Source organism: Asparagus officinalis, chromosome 2 (genome assembly GCF_001876935.1).
Source record: "Asparagus officinalis chromosome 2, Aspof.V1, whole genome shotgun sequence".
In the NCBI taxonomy this organism is placed as follows: Eukaryota; Viridiplantae; Streptophyta; class Magnoliopsida; order Asparagales; family Asparagaceae; genus Asparagus; species Asparagus officinalis.
This window is the reverse complement of record NC_033795.1, coordinates 39392958-39416289: the sequence shown is the minus strand read 5'-3', so window position 1 is coordinate 39416289 and position 23332 is coordinate 39392958. Positions and strand designations below refer to the sequence as shown.

The following is a 23332-nucleotide window of genomic DNA, read 5'->3' as shown; positions in this document are numbered from 1 at the left end:
ACTTCAGGTGAAAAGACTCAGGAGCGATAGTGGAGGGGAGTACTGATCTAAGGAGTCAGAAGCATGCTTTAAGGAACATGGAATCATTGCTAAAACTACGACTCTGTATTATTCGCAATGTAATGGAATTGCAGAAAAGAAGAATCACGCATTGATCGAGATGGTGAATTCTATGTTAATCACATCTGGTCTACCTACCTGTTATTGGGGAGAGGCTTTGCTGATGGCAAACTGGATTCTCAACAGAGTACCTTATTCTAAAACTGATAGTACTCCTCATCGATTATGGTTGGGATATCCAGATCCTTTGGATAGTCTCAAAGTATGGGGGTGTCTTGCATATGTTTGAGTTCCAGATATCAGAAGGCCTAAGCTTGGACCAAAGGAAAACAAATGTGTATTTCTTAGCTTTGCTAAAGATAGCGATGCTTGCAGGTTCTTGGAACTTAGAACCAACTCCATCATTGAAGCTCGGGATGTAGAATTCTTTGAGGATAAATTTATCATAGATAAAGGCTTATTGCTCAAAGATATAGCAGAAAATGCTAGTACACCAGATGCACCAGAGAAGCCAGTTTTACGAGAGACTGAAAATGTCAATAATGAAGGAGTTATCGAACCACCTTCTAAGTGTGTTAAGAGACAGAAAGATTTTGGAGATGACTTCATCACCTATAATGTGGAAGGAGACCCACAGGATTTCTAAGAAGCAATAAAGTCAACAGACGCTCTCCTATGGAAAGAAGCTATAGATGATGAGATAGATTCATTGATCCAAAATCACACGTGGGAGCTGGTGGATATACCTGAAGGTGCTAGGCCTATCAGTTGCAAATGGATCTTCAAGAAGAAGCTTCATCCTGATGGTACTATTGAGAAGTACCAAGCAAGACTGGTGGCGAAAGGATTCTCTTAGAAAGAATGAATAGATTTCTTTGATATGTATGTACCACTTTACAGGATCACTACCAACAGAGTGCTTATCGCATGGGCAGCGATAAAAAGATTCGTCATATATCAGATGGATGTGAAGACTACCTTTCTTAATGGAGACCTCACAGAAGTGATCTACATGAAGAAACCAGAAGGACTTGATGCTCTAGCTGGTAAAGTGTGTAAACTTATTAAGTCTCTATATAGACTTAAGTAGGCACCGAAACTCTAGCATGAGAAGTTCGATGGGATTGTTCGCAATAATGGGTATCAAGTCAGCGAGTCTGATAAGTACCTATACATTAAGGTCGCTGAAGGAAAGGTGGTTGTTATATGCCTCTATGTGGATGATATGCTCATCATCGGGAGTGATTTGGAGATAGTAACATCTACCGAGAAATTTGTGTCAACACAATTCAGCATGAAGGACATTAGAACTACGGATGTGATTCTCAAAATCAAAATCATACCCTCTAAAGAGGGTATTGGATTGTCCCAATCTTATTATATCGAGAGCATGCTAAAAAAAGTATGGCTACTATGACCTGCCAGAACTGTCAGTGTCGTATGATTACAACATGAAGCTTTGATCGAACACTGGAAGACCAGTTGAGCAGCTTAGGTACTCAAAGATAATTGGGAGTCTTATGTACACGATGAGCTGCACAATGCCAGGCATAGTATTCGCTGTAGGAATGCTTAGTAGGTTCACAAGTAATCCTGGAAAGCTTCATTTGGATGTTGTCCAGAGATTGATGAGATACTTGAAAGGAACTACATCTTTGGGCCTATTCTACACTAGATATCTGGTTATAATCGAAGGCTATTCAGATATGAGCTGGTGATCAGAACCAGATGAATGCAGATCTACTAGAGGTTTTGTCTTCACCATGAGTGGAGCTGCCATCTCGTAGAAATCTAAGAAGCAAACTATGATTGCACAATCATCTATAGAATCTGAGTTCTTCGCACTCTGTGTTGCAGGACATGAAGCTGAGTGGCTCAGTTGTATTCTCCGAGATCTTCCATTGACAGAATTATAAGGCGCAATTACTATCTATTGTGATAATCAGGCGACGAGTGTTGTGGCTGTGAACTCGTTATTCAATGGAAAGAAATGGACCATTCATTTGAAGCATAGCTATTTGAGAGAACTCATTTGCCAAGGAGTCATCTCTGTGATTGATGTCCGGTCTTCAGAGAATGTGGCTGATCCTTTGACTAAAGGTCTAAAAAAGGACATAAAGAAAGGATGTCTACTGGAATAGGTCTCAAAATTTTATGAGTCTTACAAATACTTATCATTTATATCAAGTTATTAGTTAAAAGCTTACGGTACTAATGATAAGATGATTGGTTTAAAAGTTGAGTAAGATTTGCAAAGTTTGGTGAGTCTTACAAGTACTTACCATTTACATCAAGTTATTAGTTCAAAGCTTATGCTACTAATGACAAGATGATTGGTTCAAAAGTCAAGTAAGATTTACAAGTTAAATCCTATCATGGTAAAGAGGATGACTATTAAGCCTTAATGAGTCCAAAGCATTTTGGATGCGGGATGTTGGATAGGTAACATGCCTAAAGGACTCACCGATAATCCTATCATGTAAAGGGGTTGGCTGTTAAGCCTTAATGAGTCCAAAGCATTTTGTATGCTGGGTGTTAGATAGGAAACACGCCTAAAGGACCCACATAAAATCCTATCATGAGAGAGGATGACTCTTAAGCCATAATGAGTTCAAAGAATTTTAGATGTGAGATGTTTGATAGGAAACATGCCTAAAGAACTCACCTATGCATGGATGGAGATTTGGTCGTCTCTTATAGTGTCTTGTGGAAAGATACCTAGAGCCCCAGCAGAAACCAGGACATGCACAGGGCCATAAATGTGCATGGCAAAGGCAAAAGAATGTGTGGTTCAAAGTGAAAGCTACCACAGATGAGTTTTATCTTGTGTGATCGCTGGATTTTAGACATATGCTGGTTCAAGTCTCTATGACACCATGCATCTATCTTTTATTCAGTTGGTCTAAAGAGGATTCAAGTCCTTACGACATCTACCTTATGCACAATGATTGAAACAACGACATTATAGATAGTAAAAAATGCCTAAATAACAAAACTCGCCAGATGGCACAGTTCACCAGCAAACACAACTCGTCTCCAGATGGGTTGAACGAAGCCCGCCTGCATTCCCAAGAGAATAAGCCAAAGCTCGCCAGTGGGCAAGGCTCGCTTAGCTCGCCTGCATATGCCAGCACGAGCTCGACACCACTTGATTGCTTGACTCGCCAGCATGAGTCAAGATCACCTGATTGTGGAGCTTGCCAGCACGAGCTCAACACCACCTGTTTGCTCAAGCTCCCCAGCACGAGTCAAGCTCGCCAGCACGAGTCAAACTCACCTGATTATGGAGGTCGCCAGCACGAGCTCAACACCACCTATTTTCTCAAACTCGCCATCACGAGTCAAGCTCGCCAGCACGAGTCAAGCTCGCCTAATTGTGGAGCTGGGCAGCACGAGCTCAACACCACTTGTTTGCTCAAGCTCTCCAGCACGAGTCAAGCTCGCCTGATTGTGAAACTCCCTAGCACGTGCTCGACACCACTTGATTTCTTGACTCACTAGCATGAGTCAATCTCACCTGATTGTGGAGCTCACCAGCATGAGCTCGACACCACCTGTTTGCTTGACTCGCCAACACGAGTCAAGCTCGCCAGCATGAGTCAAGCTTGCTAGCACGAGTCAAGCTCACCTGAATGTCGAGCCCGCAAGCATAAGCTCAACACCACTTGATTGCTTGACTCGCTAGCACGAGTCAATCTCACCTAATTGTGGAGCTCACCAGCACGAGCTCGACACCACTTGATTGCTTGACTCACCAGCACGAGTCAGGCTCACCTGATTATTGAGCTCGCGAAAACAAGCACAGCTTCGCCTGAACAAGTGCAGGCGGTAGTTAGTTTATGGGATTAGGCCTACCTACTCCCACGTTTTAGGTGATAATGAGCTATAGCTCTCATCACCCCTATTAGTGGTCACATCCCACAGCTAGGGAGGGCATGGAGCTTCTCACCCATAGGTGGTCACATCCCACAAATCAAGTGATAGCTCATGTCATCCCTTGCCTATTTAAAGCCACCTTCAGCCAACGTGAAGAGGGGCTTGGCATTTTTAACCAGCTGAGCACTTTAGATCAGGCTTGGTATTCCTATTTAAGCTAGGCATTCTTAATCCGGGCTGAGCATTTTGGACCAAGGCTTGGCATTCTTCCAAGGCTTGGCATTCTTCCAAGGCTTGGCATTTGCTGGACATTTCCATTGGGAAGGCTCTCCAAATAGAGACATCTACTTGGCTTGTTTGCTGGTGAAAATATTATTAGCATTTTGATTGGATTGTTGAAGTAGACTCATCTGAATCTTCAGATTAGAGGCTCTTAAGCTCTTTGAAAATTGTCACACCGTAGCTTACTCTAAGCATGCGGCCTTGATAATATTTCAAGCTCGGGTATTATTAAACTTAATCACCTAATCAAGATTCTACTGCGTACTGAAGCTTGCCCGAAACTTCAATCAGACCGTCCAAGGGAAGCAAACTTGGCACTAGCATCGAGGGAGGCGTCCTATCGCTACCAATGAATCCATGTTAAATAAGAAGGGTCATTCCCTTATCCTCTGTTGTAATCTTTGATTTTCTTTTGATATGTAACACACAATTCAATTAATACAAATCTCCATTTAGAGAACCAAATTTTACACCCTACAGAAGATGGTGACCACAGTGGGAAAAACCAATTCATTCTGATGAATTGGTGGAAGGGATAACTGTTGGGTCCCTAATGATCGAGTTCGACCAAGTCAAGTACGAAGAATACTTATCTTCTTCCACCTCTGGTAGCCATGCATCACGCAAGCACTACAGAGTCGTGCGTGTGGCTCGACCCTAAGTGGTCGAGGCAACCATGCCTAAGAGCTCTACCCAAGCTAAAACAGGGGGTTCTATCTCCCCCAAGCCAATCAAGGCCAACCAATCAAGTCGAAGGACTGCCCGTTAGCTTCCCAAGCAACCCGCACTATCCACCACGCAATAGGAGACTATGATGTGTCGACATGAACCACGCCTTCGCCATCGACATGAGTCTCCCCCTCTCTAAAAGAGCCCAACGACAACGACAATAATCTCTCGCCTGCCAAGCGACCCGAGCCTCCATATCCTATGATGGCCTGAGCCACCATTCAGGCCTTAGAAGAGCCAAACGAGGACGTCAAGTTCCTAGTTATGGCGGATTGAGCTAAGCAGGCGAGCGCACCAAATCAGGCGGGCTTCGATCTCCAAGCTATATCTCCAAATTAGGTGAGCTCCGCATAGCGGGCAAGCTCTACACAACAGGCGACCTACGCTCTCAAGCAGGCAAGACTCGTGTAACAGACGAAGCCTAGAAAGACCGCCTAAAACCAAGCCTTAGCCAAAAAGGCAAGGCCCAAGTAGCTCAAGCGAGTGAACCTCGCCTGAATGAACAGACGGCTCAAGCTCGCTATCAGCTGGCTAGAGCTCGCCCGAACTCCACACCTCACCTGTCGAGGTAAGGTCGCGTGAACCCAACACTTGGGAAATTTCCCAAGTGTTCACATGCTGATTCCTTTGAGTCCTCGCCATACAAATGCACACTTAGCCTGCTAACGCTGGGGGTAGCCACCACCAACCTGTGAAGGATCTCAAGGATTACCTAACCTACAAATGCATTATTCATGAGTTAAATCCTCAGTACCATTACGAAAAGTTCATCTAGGCGGTACTAGAAGATTGCTAATGTCTCGAGACACCAAAACCATTGGTATTCGAGAGGCTTTTCCAAATAGGCTCCTAAGCTAAGACATTCTCGCTAAAGATGCAACCGACAGAAAAAATAGGCCATTGATGACTTAGAGCTCCAGGCAGCCACAATTAATATGGCAGGGGGGGGTAAATCCTAATACTCAGAATCATCAGATCATGAATATACTCCGGGATTCAGATGGTTCACTACTGAAGATGGGGGTGTATATCGACACACTCGCCTTTAAACAGGAGCCGTAGTCCCTTATGATTATACCCACTTGTTGCCTATTTATGATGATAATGAGGACGATTAACATGGCAGGGAAGGGTAAATCCTAATACTCAGAATCATCAGATCATGAATATACTCCGGGATTCAGATGGTTCACTACTGAAGATGGGGGTGTATATCGACACACTCGCCTTTAAACAGGAGCCGTAGTCCCTTATGATTATACCCACTTGTTGCCTATTTATGATGATAATGAGGACGAGGTATGCTCGCCAGAGGCGACAGCTCAGACCTCAAGCTCGGCTTATGGCAAGCACGCAAGGGTGCATATGGTGGAGACTTCCGATGACTTAGCTAAAAAGGTTGAAGAATAGCAGGCAACCATCAGCTCTTTAAAGAAGATGATGGATCAACTTCACAATGAGAAAAAGAAGAAGAAGAGTTTGCAAAATCGACAGAGACCCTCAAGGAACAAGGAGTGTGAGGTTACTCCTCCTCACACAACTGAGGAGGAAGATAATCACAAACCACCTTCAGATTACTCCAATAAATCCTTAGGAAGGCACTCACATTTGGGCAGTTCTCCCAGAGACAAGAGGCTTGATGAGTTCCAGAGTCAGCTCAATGCCCTAAAACTCTAGAGGAACATGAACGAGCTAGGGGTGATTAGACCTTATCCGCCCGAATGAGACACGGTCTACTACCTGACAAAGTTCAAGCCAATGAGTTTCATCCAGTTCGATGGCAAAGGGTCTCCCACCCAACACATCTACTATTTCTTATCTCAAACAAGATCCCTCATAGAAAATGATGTCATCCTCATCCGACTGTTCATCGACACCCTAAGTTCAAAGTACTGGATGTTTGAGTTAACATATTCGTGGTTTGTGTAGAGGCCTTAATTATGGTTTACAAACCATTTTCCAAGACATTAAGACGTTTATCATGGTCTGAATTGGGAGGAGTGTGAGTTATAGATTGATGATAAGGAGACTGAATTTGATATGGTAGAATGGGTTGTTGAAAGTTTGGTTGAGAATTGAAAGGAACTATGTTTCCCATAGGAAATTGTTTAAAGTGGGAATGAATTTTGATTTTCGGAGAGATTTCCTTGATTCCATGCAAATTTGGGATGATTTCTCCAACCTAGGTTATAGGTTGGAGAAAATAGATCATTCACTGGATGCTAGAATGTAGTATTAACATGTCCTAGTGGTTGAGTGTTTCCTAAGAGAGTCATTCTTCTGAAATATGGGATGGTGAAAGACAGTTGTGACAACCTGAGGTAGAAACTTGATTGAGTTGAGCTAAGACTCTTTCTTTGATTTCTAGGTCTTCTAACCTTCGCATGATTATAGCCATCTTAGCTTCAGAGGCTATGTTTGACTCTAAGGAAAGACCACTGGAGTTAGGTTGAGGAACTGATGAAGCCTTGTCATTACAATGTTCCCATTGCATGGTTTTCTTAGATAGTTTCTCGAATAACTCCCAAGATTCATCCGCATTTTTCTTCATGAAATCTCCTTGGCACATTGATTCTAAAGAAATCTTTGAAGAATAATTCAATTCTTCATAGATAATTTGGCATAATCACCATTATTCTAGATCGTGGTGAGGACATTGGATAAGAAGATCCTTGAATCTATCAAAATATTTCCACAAAGGCTCTCTCGAGACAATTTTAAAGTTTTGAATGTTGTTCTAAGCTTAACCTTTTTATGGATTGGAAAAAATTTCTTGAGAAAAACGGTAAAAATTTCATCCCAAGTTGAGATAGAATTTGTGGGTAAGCTATACAGCCATTTTTTGGTCTTATCCTTAATAGCAAATGGAATAAAATCGGAGTTTAATTGCATTTTTAGATAATTCTCTAATTTTAATAATAAGGCACACTTCCTCAAATTTTGAGATAGAAATATAAGCGTCTTCAGTTTTATTTCATAGAATTTTTAGAAGCATGTTTATATAGTACAGTCAAAGTTCAAAAATTAGTTCAATTTGCTTCAGTGAGCTTAATGCAAGAAGGGATTGTATTCCTAGTGGATAGCAAAGTTAGTTTTTTTTAAGATTATGAGAAGAAAAAGGAGAATAAAGGAAAAACCTAACTAAAACAAATAAAAAATAATCACTTTTCAATCACTCTAAACTCTATGGTTAAGCCTAACTCAGTTAGACCAGCTCCTAACTAAAAACTTCTTAAGTGAAAAGATTAAAGTTTTACTCGGTCAGTTAGTCAGGTAAGGATAATACTAGAGGAAGATCAAAGAGCAATTAAGTACATCATTCCTTGCGGAGCGCTTTACGCAATCCCTAAATATTACCTTAGACACTAACTAATCCAAGTAAATTTTTACTAGTTCACTTAGAAATTTCTTGTTCTTTAATGAACTCGAATCCTTAGAGGTCAACGTCTAATAAGTTTTAAAGAGGCCTGTTAGGCTAAGAAAAGGATGATGAAACTCCTCACCTTATCTTGATTAGGGGGTTTTGCCCTTAAGAATATTTTTAAATGTGTGCTAAATCAAGATGTTCAAATCACTTTGGTGAATTTCTACTATTATATGCAATGCAACCCTAGATATTAAAAGCAACTACAAAAGGATGGTAAAAAGAAAATCTTTTTTTTTTTATTATGGTCAACAATCAAACAAATATGAGAGGGGGATATTGTTTGAATTTATTATCTTGTTAGTAAATATTCAAGTGGAGGGTGAATTTTTATTATGGTCGACGAAAATAAAATCTCTTTTTTAGATCCTAATTGTCTCTAATTGTGAAGAATTAACTAAAAGGGTGGAATTAAAAATACTTAGAGAGAAGAGTTACCTCAAGCAATTCTTCAAATCATCGATCTCCAATCCGTGATCTTCAAGCTCCAAGTGGTTCCTTTATAAGAAAACACATAAGTTAAAGAACCAAAATAAATAAAATCCTACTTAAGCATCTTCCTCGGTAACGACGCTAAAAACTTAACATGACATAAATGATGTCCCAAAAGTTGTAAGTCCATAACCAATCAAGTTATAGTATAAAAAGTTCTTGATTCCACGAGGAATATGTTTGTAGGAGAAATTTTAAATCGGTTCTTATGTTATGTGTATGACAATTAGGAGTGATGGATGTGATTGTGGAGAGATAGAGAGAGTGAGAGTGATTGTGTGTAAAAAAATATGATTAAGAATGGATATGATAAAGAATAAATGTAATCAACAAGAAAAGAAAGAAAGATGAAGGAAATAAAATCAAGAAACAAAAAAGAGAAAAATCAAGAATTAAAGAAAAAAATTTAAGAAAGTAAGAGATGGATGATTCAATTAAAGATATATGGAATCTAGAATTCAATCCACTAGCTAATCTCACTTATAAAATATGAACCATTCTCTTTTTATCACATTCTACTTTAGATTTATTAAGTATAGATTATCAAACTACTCAAGGAAAGTATAACCTATAAAATTATCATCTAAGTAAAATCATAACTCATGAAAAGAATAATAACTAAATAGTAATTCTAGAATTCATTCTATTAATTAGTTCCTTAGTTGAATATCGTAAGTATAAAAATTTCAAGCATAAGAGAATGATTACAAATTATAAAAGAAATAAAGCTAGTTTCATACAATTTCTAGAGTTCCTACAAGAATTAATTCCATATCTAAAGAAAAGACAATTCCCTAGAGGGTTCTAGCCTCAAGGCAAATCAAAGAAAATGAAAAATAAACAAAAGTAAAAACTAATCCCGAGAGGGTTCTAGCCTCAAGGCGAATAGTGCAAGAAAATAAAATCTAATCTACAAAATAAATTGTAAGAACTAAACTATAAAATAAATTACAAGAATTAAATGTGAAAAAATAAAGACATGAAAGTAAATCTGCTCTATAAGCATGAAAATAAATCTAAGATAATAGGGTTCTAGCCTCTTAGCTATTTAACAAGAAAATAAAGCAAAAAGATAAAAAAAATATTAACAAAGAGGAAATTTACATCCCAAGAGGGTTCTAGCCTCAAGGCGGAATCAAACCTCCATCTTGATCTTCATCTTCATCTCCATCTTCATCATCAAATAAAGAGAAGAAAAGAAAAATATGAAGAAGTGAAAAAATTTCTTTTATTAATTGTAATAAAAGTTACAAATTTGGAAGGTCTTCTCAATTAAGAGTAACCCTTCTCTTTAAATGGAGTTACAAAATTTTTCACACCCCAACCCCTCGCTCTCTACCCCTATTTATAGTATATAGCAATGAATGAGAGACATTGGATTAGTCTTGAGCCCCAAGACACTCAAAATCAGCCTTTAGATTGTAACTGCATACATCGTATCGTTGCAGGCATCGATGCTGGCATCGATAGCCATGTTTCTCCATTTTCAAGCCAAATTTCTTCTTCCATTGGGTTTTTGGGCTTTGGCTCTTCGCTTTTGCTTGTATTCTTCATTAATTCCTTGGGCTTTTGTTGAGAGATGAGATCTTGAGCTTTATTCTTCGTTAATCCGAAATTTAAGATAAAAATAATTATTAGTAGTATATTTATTCATCTAAAATAGATAATGACGGTATATAATTGTAATAAAAATGTGATTATCAATGCGAGACTCAACTCTACGTCCTAAATTTTAAACGCGAAGCTCCCATTCGCGTTTCAAATTCTAAACACAGGGTTCACCTCCGCGTTTCAAATTCTAAACCCAGAGTTCAACTCCATGTTTCAAGTCCTAATTGTGTAGTTCACCTCCGCGTTTCAAATTCTAAACGCAAGGTTCACCTCTGCATTTTAAGTCCTAAACGCGTGGCTTACCTTCGCGTTTCAAATTCCAAATGTGAGACTCATCTTCGTTGTAAGGCTTGAGCTTCCTCTGAGATTAGGGTTTTTCTTTTTCTTCTGAGAAAATCGCCATTCGGAGGTTAAAGTGGTGAGATCACTCTCCGTCCACCTTAACAAAGATCCACTCAGTCTTGGCCCTCACATCGAGCTGCCTCCACCATTAGAGTTATTGTACATCTCAGATAGTTAGAGATAAGCTAGCAATGGCTATCAAGGTGATGAGGCCAAGAAGAGACTGGCCAACGATAAAAAGCTATACAGCCACTTATGATACGGGTGTATCGTCTCTTCGGAAAAACAATCCTCATGGGAGCTTGAGGATAGGTGATTCTCATGATATCTTGAGAATAGAGGCGTGGTTGGAGCCATAGAGGACGGCGAAAGAAGTCAGAAGGAGTGAAACGCAGTAGATCAGGAAAACAGGGTCGGGTTCTGGCCGGTCGACCGCGGCACCCATGCCGGTCGACCGGAAAACCTGCACAAGACAGGGTTTGTAAAAGCGCTCTGGCCGGTCGACCGGACCAGGATTGGCGGTCGACCGGATCGCGATATTTGGCTTTCCTGGTTCGTTTTGGATTCTGTTTTGACAGGGATTCCTGATCCTTTTTGGACTTGTTTATTTACAAGATTACCACCACGTTGTAAACCCTATAAATAGGGATTGTTTAGGGTTCTAAACAAGGAGGTTAGAGGCCAAGATGTAGTCCTAAAGGGTTTTAGGTCTAAGTGAAATCCTGATCAAAAGGATTAGGGTTTAGATTGTAATCAGATCTCAGAGAGAAGTGATCAAGAGAGATTCTAATCAAGAGAGATTAGGGTTTAGAGAGGATTGAGAGGTTGTTCTCGATTCTAGTGAGATTGTGAGGGAGAGATTGTAATCTTTTGTTCTTCATAATCTAGAGAAGGTATTTTCCTTCGCCTTATACTGAATTGTTCTTGTGTTTGGTCATCCTCTTCACAACCCACCTTTTGGTAATTCCGCGACAAAAGGGTGCTCGCACGGCGACTCGTATCAAGTTGGTATCAGAGCGATTAGATCCTGTGGAAGGGGGAACCTGTGGATGGTCCTTACTCGATCGCAATACAAGAAGCTTGGCGAGATCCTTTTTCTTTGGAAAGAGTTCAGAGACTAAGGAAGAAGAAGATGACTGAAGAAAACAAAGATGGAGGGGCTCGGACGGCGAAAGAAGTCAGAAGGAGTGGAACGCAGAAGATCAGGAAAAATAGGGTCGGGTTCTGGCCGGTCGACTGTGGCACCCATGCCGGTCGACCGGAGAAACCTGCACAAGGCAGGGTTTGCAGAAGCGCTCTGGCCGGTCGACCGGGCCAGGATTGGCGGTCGACCGGATCGCGATATTTGGCTTTCCTGGTTCGTTTTGGATTCTGTTTTGACAAGGATTCCTGATCCTTTTTGGACTTGTTTATTTACAAGATTACCACCACGTTGTAAACCCTATAAATAGGGATTGTTTAGGGTTCTAAACAAGGAGGTTAGAGGCCAAGATGTAGTCCTAAAGGGTTTTAGGTCTAAGTGAAATCCTGATCAAAAGGATTAGGGTTTAGATTGTAATCAGATCTCAGAGAGAAGTGATCAAGAGAGATTCTAATCAAGAGAGATTAGGGTTTAGAGAGGATTGAGAGGTTGTTCTCGATTCTGGTGAGATTGTGAGGGAGAGATTGTAATCTTTTGTTCTTCATAATCTAGAGAAGGTATTTTCCTTTGCCTTATACTGAATTGTTCTTGTGTTTGGTCATCCTCTTCTCAACCCACCTTTTGGTAATTCCGCGACCAAAGGGTGCTCGCACGGCGACTCGTATCAACTTGGATGAGTACAGACAAGTTCTAATCGTTGCTGCCAACCAGGAAGAGGCTCCGTAGGGATTTAGTGAACCTCACGAGGAATAACACCCTCCTCAGGCATCACATCAAGTCTCATATTGAGAGCACAGGCAACAAGAACTACTTTAACCTCTACTAATTGCTCGTCAGAAATGTGGGGTTAATCTTTACCAAGGGAGATCTCAAGGAAGTTAGCGAGAAAGTCCCTAAATACAAGGCTGGAGTACTTTCTAGTGTTGGATATGTGTTTCTCATGGATGTCGTCGCCTCTCATATTATAAACGCAAAACTCACCTTCGCGTTTCAAAACAACAAGACCCACTTCCACACTTCAGAAGCAGGGCCACGACAGACACCTTTATACTAATCCTCCAATCGAATTCACAACACCTTCAAGACAGATAGGGGGAACAAACTCCTTTATAATAAGGAACCATCAGTTCCAAGATCAACCAATATTGGGATTCAAAGTATTCCGGATATTTGTTCTAGTTAACCGCGAGCATTCAAAAACTTTGGAGGGGATTCTGTAGGCTGTCTAAAATTTACTGCATATAGCTAATCCCCATCAAGCACTGATAATGGAGGTTATAATTCGATGACTTCTAGAAGGTTACAAATTGAAGAACATCATAACGATCGACGAAGGTTACAATTCAATAACCTTCACAACAACCGATGAATGTTCTGATTCGACGACCTTCACAATCATCAACAGGAGTTACAATTGACGACTCTCACATTCCAAGGAGCCGAGATGAAGATCACAATCTTTGTAACCCTTTAATTAAAGAGACTACAAATCAATGGTCTCTTCCACTCAAAACGTGGAACTAGTTGCCACGTTCCAAGAACAAAACGCAGAGCTCACTTCTACGTTCCAAGAACAAAACGCAAGGTTCACTATCGCATTCTTAGCTCAATACGTAGAGCTCAACTCTACATCTCAAATTCAAGACACAGAGTTCATGCCCAGAATGCGAATTTCGCATTTGACTCATTCAAACACGAGCTAAACGGTTCTAAAACCATTTTTCACGATTTGAGGGGGATTAACCCCTACTAAGGAGTGATTTTAGAGGTTAGTTACACCCCTTAATCCCCTATAAATAGCTAAAAAATCAGCTTAAATAGGAGCTTCAATGAAATCTTTTTAGCAGATAAATTTTTAGGAGGATCAGAATTAGTATCTTTGGCTTTGGATCTTGGAGAATTTGGAATATCATCAAGAGCCGTTCTTGGAGTTTTTCCTTGGCTTGTGAACCATTTCGGTTAGATCAAAAAGGATTAATTTCCTTTCTCTTCACCGAGTTCTCAAACTCATTCAGAGTTCCTAAACTCGTGAGAGTTTTAAACTTGTATTGCAAGTTCTTCCCATCAAGAGGAATCAACCAAATTCCATGAGGTGAAGCATTCGGATCGTCAACGGGATACAAGAATCAAACTCCCATCGACACCAAGAAGAACTCAGGTTTAAACAAAGGAATGGATCTCCATTGATTCCTTCTTTCTTTTGTAAATCAGAAAATTGATAAGAAAAATTATAATTTCTTTTTCTAAGTCAGTTAGAGAGAGATTACATTGAGAGATTGTATTCGTTCTTTTTCTAAGTCAGTTAGGGAGATTAATACAAATTTTATTCTCAATTTCTTTTTCAATTTTCCCACGAACAACCCGATAGAGAAATAGAATTTTCTATTGAATTAGTTCTAGACACAAGTCCAATCTCAAAGGCCCCTTATAAAATGACTTCAGCAGAACAAAAAGAACTTAAGGAGTAGTTGCAAGAATTTCTAGATAAAGGGTTTATTAGACCCAATGTTTCACCATAGGGCACACCGACGTCATTTGTAAAGAAGAAAAATGGTAGCATGTGGTTATGTATTGATTATTGAGAACTTAATAAGGTGACTATATGGAATAAATATCCCTTACCAAGAATTAATGATTTGTTCGACTAATTGCAAGGAGCTCATGTGTTTTCCAAGATTGATCTACGATCAGGCTATCATCAATTGAAGATTAAGGTTGAAATCTATTTAATGAAAAGATTTTCCTTTTGACCCACTAAACTAGAAAAGGTGATGTTAGGCCCAAGTTCTATTTAAAAAGGATAGAAATAAATTTCAAAAAAACCCCCTAGAAACTAGAAATGTTTATTTTATACCCAAAATAGTTTTGGGTATAAAATCTTTAGTTTTTATGCATCTTATATGATTATAGGTTTGATCGAGAAGTAGGTTCTTAGAGTATTGTTCTCCAAACTGTTATAAGATCTCTTAAGGTAAGTTGATTTCCTCTCATTGCTTATTTTCTATTATATATTATTTAAATGATAATTTAATTTTTATGTAGAGAAATTAGGGATCAGACATGTTATTCTGTTCATTTATAGTAATTATTAACAAATTTGAATGTGATGGCTATTTATCTTTTACAAGATAAATATTATTTAGTATACGAGATTATTGAAAATATATCATTTCAATTTTATTGCTCAAATGCATTATTTGAAGAGTTCTATTTAAAAAAAATTATTTATTCGTTTAAATTCATAAATATTCTATTTTCATGATATTGATATGAGAAAAGTTTGCAAAATTAGCTATGCATTTTGGGGGCGTGACAAGTTTGACCTATAATAGATATGTATTGAGACTAGAATCATCCCAATATTATACATGTCAATTTGTATCCTTGAATCTTCTGTATAACATTCTATATACCCTCACTAATAATGGATATTATCTTCATGTATAAGTAACAAGATTGCTTCTACCAATAGATTATTAGCAATCCTAATCTCTTTCTATAAAGATGATTTTATGTTATTTAGGACCTAATTTGAGTCAAAGTTTGAGTTAACAACTTATACTAATATTATTGTAAAACTCTTGACCGTCTTTCTTGGAGGTTAGAGGTTATTTTCATTGAGAATAAAATAAGAGATAAATGATTGAAATGATTTATTTATGTAGAATGGAGATTAATAAATACTCTAATTAACAGAAGTGATAAGATTATAGTTACTAAAGGACATTGAACTAGAAATAGGTTGAAGAGAACAAAGTAGTGTCTCAAACTTCATGAGGGGGAAATATACAAGATTCTCTCAACATATCGAAGTTTTTAAGTTTTAAAACCTCACATACGGACGATTTCATGAAAGACATTGACTCAAACTATTTGGAATACTTAAATCCAAACAAATCGATTCTTGGGTCCTTTCATATCATTATATGGATATTATTAAGCCGTGACAGGTTTACTTCTTTTAAAAAAGGGGAAAATGTGTCAAGGCCCTCCAAAAATAAAGTGGATGTGGCCCAGCCCTCCAATCTTTTTTCCTTACTCTTTAACCCAAAAGAGGCTACAAAATATGCCCCAGCCCTAAAAGCCCATATTTATACATGTACTCCATGTATTTTTCACATGCTACCAGAAATGCCCTCATCTCTCACCTCCTCCTCCTCTCCATCGTCACTTCTGCCCCATCCCTCAACCTCTTTTTCACTGGCGCTGTCACTTTCTCCCTCTCCCTCCTCACCCCCCATCAAACTCTTCTCCCTTCCCGACAACCCCTCCATCCAAATCGTCTTCGTCCCCTACCTCGTCAGTCCTAGCCGCCTCAAGGCCGTCTCCAAGCTACTGCTCTCCTAGTTCCCTGAGCAAGAACCGAGCTCAATCTCGTCGGATTCCCAAAGCATCTGCAAGCAGATGAGGAGGATCGCTCTCTTCGCGGGGCCCGCCATTGGTCTGTGAATTTGTGGGTCCCTCACAAGATGAGCCTCATCGACACCATAGTCATCGGCCAGGGCAGTGCTCTAGAGCTCGCTACATTGGGTAATTTCATTTAAGGGAAGAAAAAAAAATTCTTTTTTTCCTTTTTTGGGTTATTGATTATGTTTTAATTTTTGTTTTGTTTGAAGGTCCAGGGATAGTGTTTTGTGATAATTTGAGCTGTATATTCATGTTCTTGTCTATAGCTACTTCCAACATGGTTGCTACTTCACCTGCTAGAAAGAAAGGTCAGTTGTAAAAATTTGAACTTATTGGGTATGAATAAGGATAAAATGGATAGCTTTGTGTTTAGTCAGAGCAGGCGAATATATAATGATGGAAGTTTTGGTGTCTCTGTTCTTGGAGACAATGTGAATTTAGAGACTACATATGTGGAACATAAACTTCATAATATAATGTAATCATAGGATCACTTTTTGTCTATTCCTGGGTTAGTAGTTACCATATTGTCATCACATATTCATGATTATGCCAAATCATCTTCTAACTGAGCTTATCGCCACATGATAGTCCTTAATCTTGCAAAACTTACAAATAATATGTGAATGAGTTAGATGTGTGAATGATCATTTAACATTAGTGCGTGTAATCCCTCACATTCAAAAGGTGCACAGATGCTTCACTCTTTACCGTCTTGAGAGTTTAGCTGTGCCAATCTGCAACAACATCAACGACAAAAGCCATATCCTTGACCTTCATATTTGGCTCCATGAACCTTTCAGCTCTGTTAAGCATCATCCCTTTTATAGGATTTATCTTAATTGCTTATATAATGTCTTGCACAGAAGCCTACATTTTAACCATGCTAACTTGCGTCTTGAAGCACTACATCTACAACACACACCCAAGCCTGTAAACTCTTAACTTCCTGTAATTGCTTGACTATTGGATATGCAAAATCTTAGTTATGTTTCCTATTTACTAACTGTTGGTATCTCTGACTGACCTGCTTAATAAGATACATGTTGGTTTACATATATTTTTATTTCAACAAATGTCTGGAATCTTTGCCTTGATTTATGTCTATAGACATGGTATTTACACAAAGTAGCTGCATTTCATAAATCTATATTTGGCAAAAATATTATTTCAGGCGTGTCCTGGTAATTTCATATAACTTTGCACTTTACATCTCTAATATGGATGCAAGATAAAAATTTGGCGCAGCATCAGATATAAATGTTGTTGTTTGTTGCATTTGCTTGTGGCTGTAGAATGTTTCTATTTATAAAGTTACTGGGTGTACGAGTACTAACTGGTTATTTCATGTAACTTTGCACTTTCCTCCTAGTCTATTAACTTTTCATACTGAATGTTAACTTTCGCTGCGTTATGTTAACTTTCATCCAAACTTGTTAACTTTTCATATTGAATGTTAACTTTTGCTGTTTTATGTTAACTTTCATCCAAACATGTTAACTTTTCATATTAAATGTTAACTTTCACTGCTTTATGTTAACTTTCATCCAAACCTATTAACTTTCACTGCTTTATGATGACGAGGAGGAGAACGTGACAACTGGGGTGGATGGGGGTGATGGAGCCAGGGTGGAGGGAGTCCTCCCCGTTAGCGCAGCCGTGGAGGAAGAAGCTTTGTTAAAAGCTTTGTTGCTCATTCCTTGGGATGTTTCTGATTAGCATTGTGAATCTGAATGATTGTGAATGGCATTCAAATATTGGGTCCATGGATTGTTCATGTTTCATTCCCCCAGCTATGACAATTGATGTTGATCTGTAGTCTTATTAATTTTTGATGCTTGTAACATGTCATGTTTTATTGTTTAGTTGATTATACTTGTAGGTGTAAAATTTGATTTGCGGAAATGGGGACTTCGTTTGTATTGATAAAAATAGCTTATTATAAACTAATGAATCAAAGTTACAATAGAAGCGGAGGGAATATCCTCCTTGTTTAACGTGAGGTCTTTGGTAGCGATAGGACGTCTCCCTCGGTGCTCGTGTCGAGTTTGTTATGTGTACTATGTGTACTGAACTTCTCTGATAGGGATTAAAGGTAATTTTTATTGCCTACAATACTATGTGTACTCTTTATTGTTGTGTAGTTTCTCAAAAACCTTACAATCTTAGAGATTACAAAAACCTTCTACAATGTGCTACAAAAGTCTTGACAACCTACATTGCTCTATCAAAAGTGTTGTACTAATAAGCAATCCACACCAATCACCAAATGCATAGTTACAATTAGCTTGACTTTGACCTTCAACTTTGCATCGAGAACATTTCAGTGGACATTTGTAAATTATTCTGTTGTTTATGCATTTAGTTCTATTTCTTCCCTTCCTTTTAGTAGTAATAGGTGACAATATCTCGATTTCATCTCTTGACACACTTTGGTTCTCATAATCTGGGATGAGATAAAAAAAAAACTTGGTCATATCTTTTTTAAACGCTTCTATGAAAACAAAGCAGTGAAAGTTAACAAGTTTGGATGAAAGTTAACATAAAAAAGCGAAAGTTAACATTCAGTATGAAAAGTTAACAGACTAGGAGAAAAGTTAACACGTTCAGTTAAAAGTCAACATATAACTATTATAGTTAACATGTTCTGGTAAAAGTTAACATATAACTATGATATTGCTTCTTTTATACTGCTTTAATCTGAAGATCTTAACTTTCATCCTAATACATTAACTTTAACTGTTACGTGTTAACTTTCATCATTATATGTTAACTCTCCTCGTAACATGTTAACTTTTAGCTGAACATGTTAACTTTTAGCATAATACATTAACTTTCACTATTACATGTTAGCCTTCTTTATAACATGATAACATGCAACCGAATATGTTAACTTGTCAAATGTACATGTTAAGTATTGGTTTTTTCAGTTAACATTCAAGTAAACATGTAGCTTTTTATTTGAACCTGTTAAATATATGTTGTATCAAAACAAAACTAAACATATGGTGGAAAAAATACTAGAAAATATAATAAGAACAATAAGCAATCAACACCAAACACGTCGAATTTTAGTTCAAAAAACTTGTTATGAAGAAAATTAATATATTATTATGAAAGTTAACATGTAACAGTGAAAGTTAACATATTATGATAAAAGTTAACATGTTCAGCTAAAAGTTAACATGTTACAAGGAGAGTTAACATATAATGATAAAAGTTAACATGTAACAGTTAAAGTTAACATATTAGGATGAAAGTTAACATCTTTAGATTAAAGTAGTACAAACGAATACCATTGTTGGATGATTCTTAAAAAATAAACAAAAGCACAATTAAAAGCCCATCTTTTTTCACTGTGTTCCAACCTATAATGAGTAGTACAAACGAACACCCAAAATACCTCTAACACATAAATCAACAATCAAATTAGAAAATAAGAATGTATTGTTCATCTCCTGAGATATGAACCAATATATCTCATACTGCATGTCTCAACAATTAACACTGTTACTCAATCTGCTACACCCTGAAACCTCATTTCTATCACGGCATTTCTATTACAACAGTCAGAAACAACATCAAACACCATTCAATTCAATCAATCAATCATCATCATCTACGGTAATCACGATAATTTTGACATGCAAATCACAAAAACCAACTAAATATATATTGTATCAAAACAAAACGTAAACATATGGTGGAAAAAATACCAGAAAATACAATAAGAGCAATAAAAGGTCAAATTTGTTGCATTGTTTGTCATCCACATCAACTGTTTACACAACTAAACTAATATACACAATACAAGCGACACACAAGTTTTGGTTCAACTAATCAATTTTTAGAACAACTTTCTCCCGTAACTTCTTGCTTCATTTCCAAGTCACCAATAGAAATCTCCTCCAGATCTTTCACCTCCAGTTGCGTATGTGGATCGGCATGAAATTTCCTCATGATTGAGTTTCTTACTTCCATGTATATTTCAGGAGGCCTACTCGTAGACTTCCCATTAAAAAATGAAGCTAATGTGTGCTTCTCTATTTGATTGATTTCTTTCCAAGAAAACCAACCTGACAAGGAAACAAGGGGGAAACAATAATTAATTGTGAAGTTTCAAGTGATCAAAGTAAGCATATAACTAGAAATCATAACAATCCTATTCAACCAAACATATAGTCGGTGGAACTAACTATATCCTCCCAAATGCCCAACATATAGTCAGTAACACAATGTAAACATGCGCACAAGTTTTTCTAATCAACCAATTTTTAAAACAAATTTCTCTCCATCCTTATTTCATGAGGTTCTTTACATACTATATGGCTTCATGAGTCTTGGTGATAACCTCATCCATTACATTTGAATCTTTCTCTTGACCATGTTTCTGATAACCAATATGAAATGAGCGTTAGAGAGAAGAATATGGTGCAGATAAATAGAATTAAGCAAATGAATACAGAACGTATTGCCAATCAACCTTTTTGGTTGTGCAATCCTCTAAGATGAGCTTAAGCTCTTGGTCTTGTCGCCGCCTAGAAATTATTTGTGCACTAGATTCAGGGGCTGTCCAGAATCTACCATTCAAAACAATCCAAAAAGTATACATAAGCTACCAAAAAAGTGAATTACGCAAAGGGTATTAATATGTACTACTATGGATACAAATTAAGTATATAGTCCATTGACAAACCCAGAAACTAACATTTTTCTCGCTTGCAAGTGAATTATGCATGCTGATGTTAATGTCAGTTTCGAGCTAGGGATAAACAAATTTCAAGGACTCATTTGTCAAAATTGGATCTTCTGACGAATTATGCTACGAGAAGACAGAAATAATTCCCAATAAGAAACCCAAAATTCCATCTTTCCCTGAACCAGACCTCAATTTCCTTAAAATACGACTAATTGCAAAATAAAATCCATGCCCATCAAACAAAATTGGATTTTTGGGCGAACCCAGATCTCAAATTTTCAATTGATCATAAAAACACTTACCTATTCGTGAACAACAACCCAAGGCCGAAGCTTGAGAAGCAGAGCAACGATATCCATTTCACCGAGATTTGTCTATCACTGTTGCCGCTTTGAGAGCGGGCGAGAGAGAGGAGAGGGGAGGAGGACCGGCGGAGTGCGAGGAGGCTGCGGTCGAGATCGGGGAGGGAGGAGAGGATGGAGTTTAGGTGGACATCGAGAGAGCGTTGGTAGGCGATGTATTCGTGAAGGAGGCGGTGGAGGGATTGGCCAGATTCGAGCTTTGAGCATGAGAAGAGAGAAGAGAGAGAGGGCACTGGGCAGAAAAATTTTGGGGGAGAAAATGGTTAAGGGTATTTTAGGGCTTTGACAAATACTCTCTCCATGTGCTGTCTTGGAAATGTAAGTAGGGGCTGAAACATAACCACTTATTAGGTTGGGGGTTTTGTCACACAAAAAATAATACGGGAGACCTAGTCACAATAGCTTCATTTTTTTGGGGCCTTGATACGTTTTTCCCTTTAGGGGCTGTTTGGTTCGTTTCCTAGATATAGGGAAATGCAATTCCATGTAAAGAAACTCAAGTTTTGAGTTTTCCAAACTTTTCCAAGAAATAGATTGTTTTGGTTTGGTTCACATGTAAAATATGGTAGGAAACCAATGTATTTACTTTTATTGTGTTTGGTTTGCATGGAAAAAAGGGAAAACTTTTATTGATTTGACATTTCCCACTTTTCTTGTGTTTGGTTGGTTTTGAAGTGGGTAGGGAAAAGTATTTATGGTCACCATGGTAAGATTACCCCCCCACTATAGGCAAATTTATTTGTGCTTGTTATGGGAGGTAATCTTAATTATATAAAAGTGCAAATGTAGCATGTACAGATAATAATATCCCGAATTCATTATAAATTTCTGAACAAAGCAACGCACGCTCATCAGTTAATAGCAGCAAACAAGTTGTCACACAAGTTAGCATCATAATGAACTAACCCACACCCGCAAAGTGTTTAAAAGGTAAAATAACTAAAGCAAGCAGATTAACAACATGCGACCACTCTGATCTGCTACAGCACCTGGACTTAAAACTGACACAACATAATCAGAACTCGTTTAAAAGCAAGCAACATCACTCTCATCTTCTTCCTTCAGCTTGATCTCGAATTGCTGGTCAAAGTACAGGGAGTCGTCGAGTTCAAAGAGGTCCTCAATATTCTCATAACCTGAAAATGTTGATGATGCTCTTTTAATCCCAAATGTTTTGACTAATGGCATCGATCAGTTCTATGGTTTTGACTAGTGGCATCGATCAGTTCTATGTGGCTTGGTTTGCCACTGTTAAGCAATATGAAGACTATAATACAAGTGCAACAATGGAGAAGAAACTGAAAACTCATAGAGAGTGGTATGAATGTAGTCAACTCAGCAACCTGTTAATAATGGGCCAGGAAGATACCTGACTTTGAGTGAGCGTTGACTCTGGGACTAGGAGGAAGCACATCTTGTTCAAACTCCAACGTTAAGCTATCTTCAGTGTCTGATGGAATTTCCTGTATGAGAAGCAGAAGAAGAAAGTACAGACAGTTAAATAACCACGTAGATCTTCACTTCCTAAGGCCTGTAGCCACTGACATAGAAAGTATATTATCTATGTAACATCTATAGAATCGTCAAACAACACAAGAAAGAGGTTACTGATAAAAAGTGAATAATAATTGCTAGAGAAATTATCAACAGCATAAATTGTAAGCTTTAGTAGATACCATCTTTCCTACAGCATTAACTCAAACATGAACTGGCACAACTGAAAGGTCTATGTAAAAAGATATAAGACAGGATTTGATAGACCTTTAGCAGAACATGCGCCTTTTTGTGAAATCCACATGAAAGGGCTGGTTAAGTAGGAAGATGCAAATAATATATGGCCAGAAGCCTGAAAAAGCATCTGTACAAAGAAAACTAGAACAATGGTTTCATCTCTTCACTCTCTTTTG

The 23332-nt window shown here is 38.1% G+C and overlaps 2 long non-coding RNA genes across 3 annotated transcripts; both read right to left on the bottom strand.

Annotated features, from left to right (window-relative positions):
• LOC109829499 lies at positions 20016 to 21796 on the bottom strand. Of its 2 annotated transcripts, XR_002244041.1 has the most exons (4): positions 21366 to 21796; positions 20848 to 20944; positions 20687 to 20754; positions 20016 to 20440 (listed from the first exon to the last, which is right to left on the bottom strand). It is a non-coding gene; the product is annotated as an uncharacterized LOC109829499 (long non-coding RNA). The 2 variants fall into 2 exon arrangements; XR_002244040.1 differs by lacking the exons at positions 20687 to 20754; positions 20848 to 20944 and having other exon boundaries at positions 21366 to 21771.
• Positions 22219 to 23103, bottom strand: LOC109829497. The gene is made up of 2 exons (XR_002244039.1): positions 22795 to 23103; positions 22219 to 22561 (listed from the first exon to the last, which is right to left on the bottom strand). It is a non-coding gene; the product is annotated as an uncharacterized LOC109829497 (long non-coding RNA).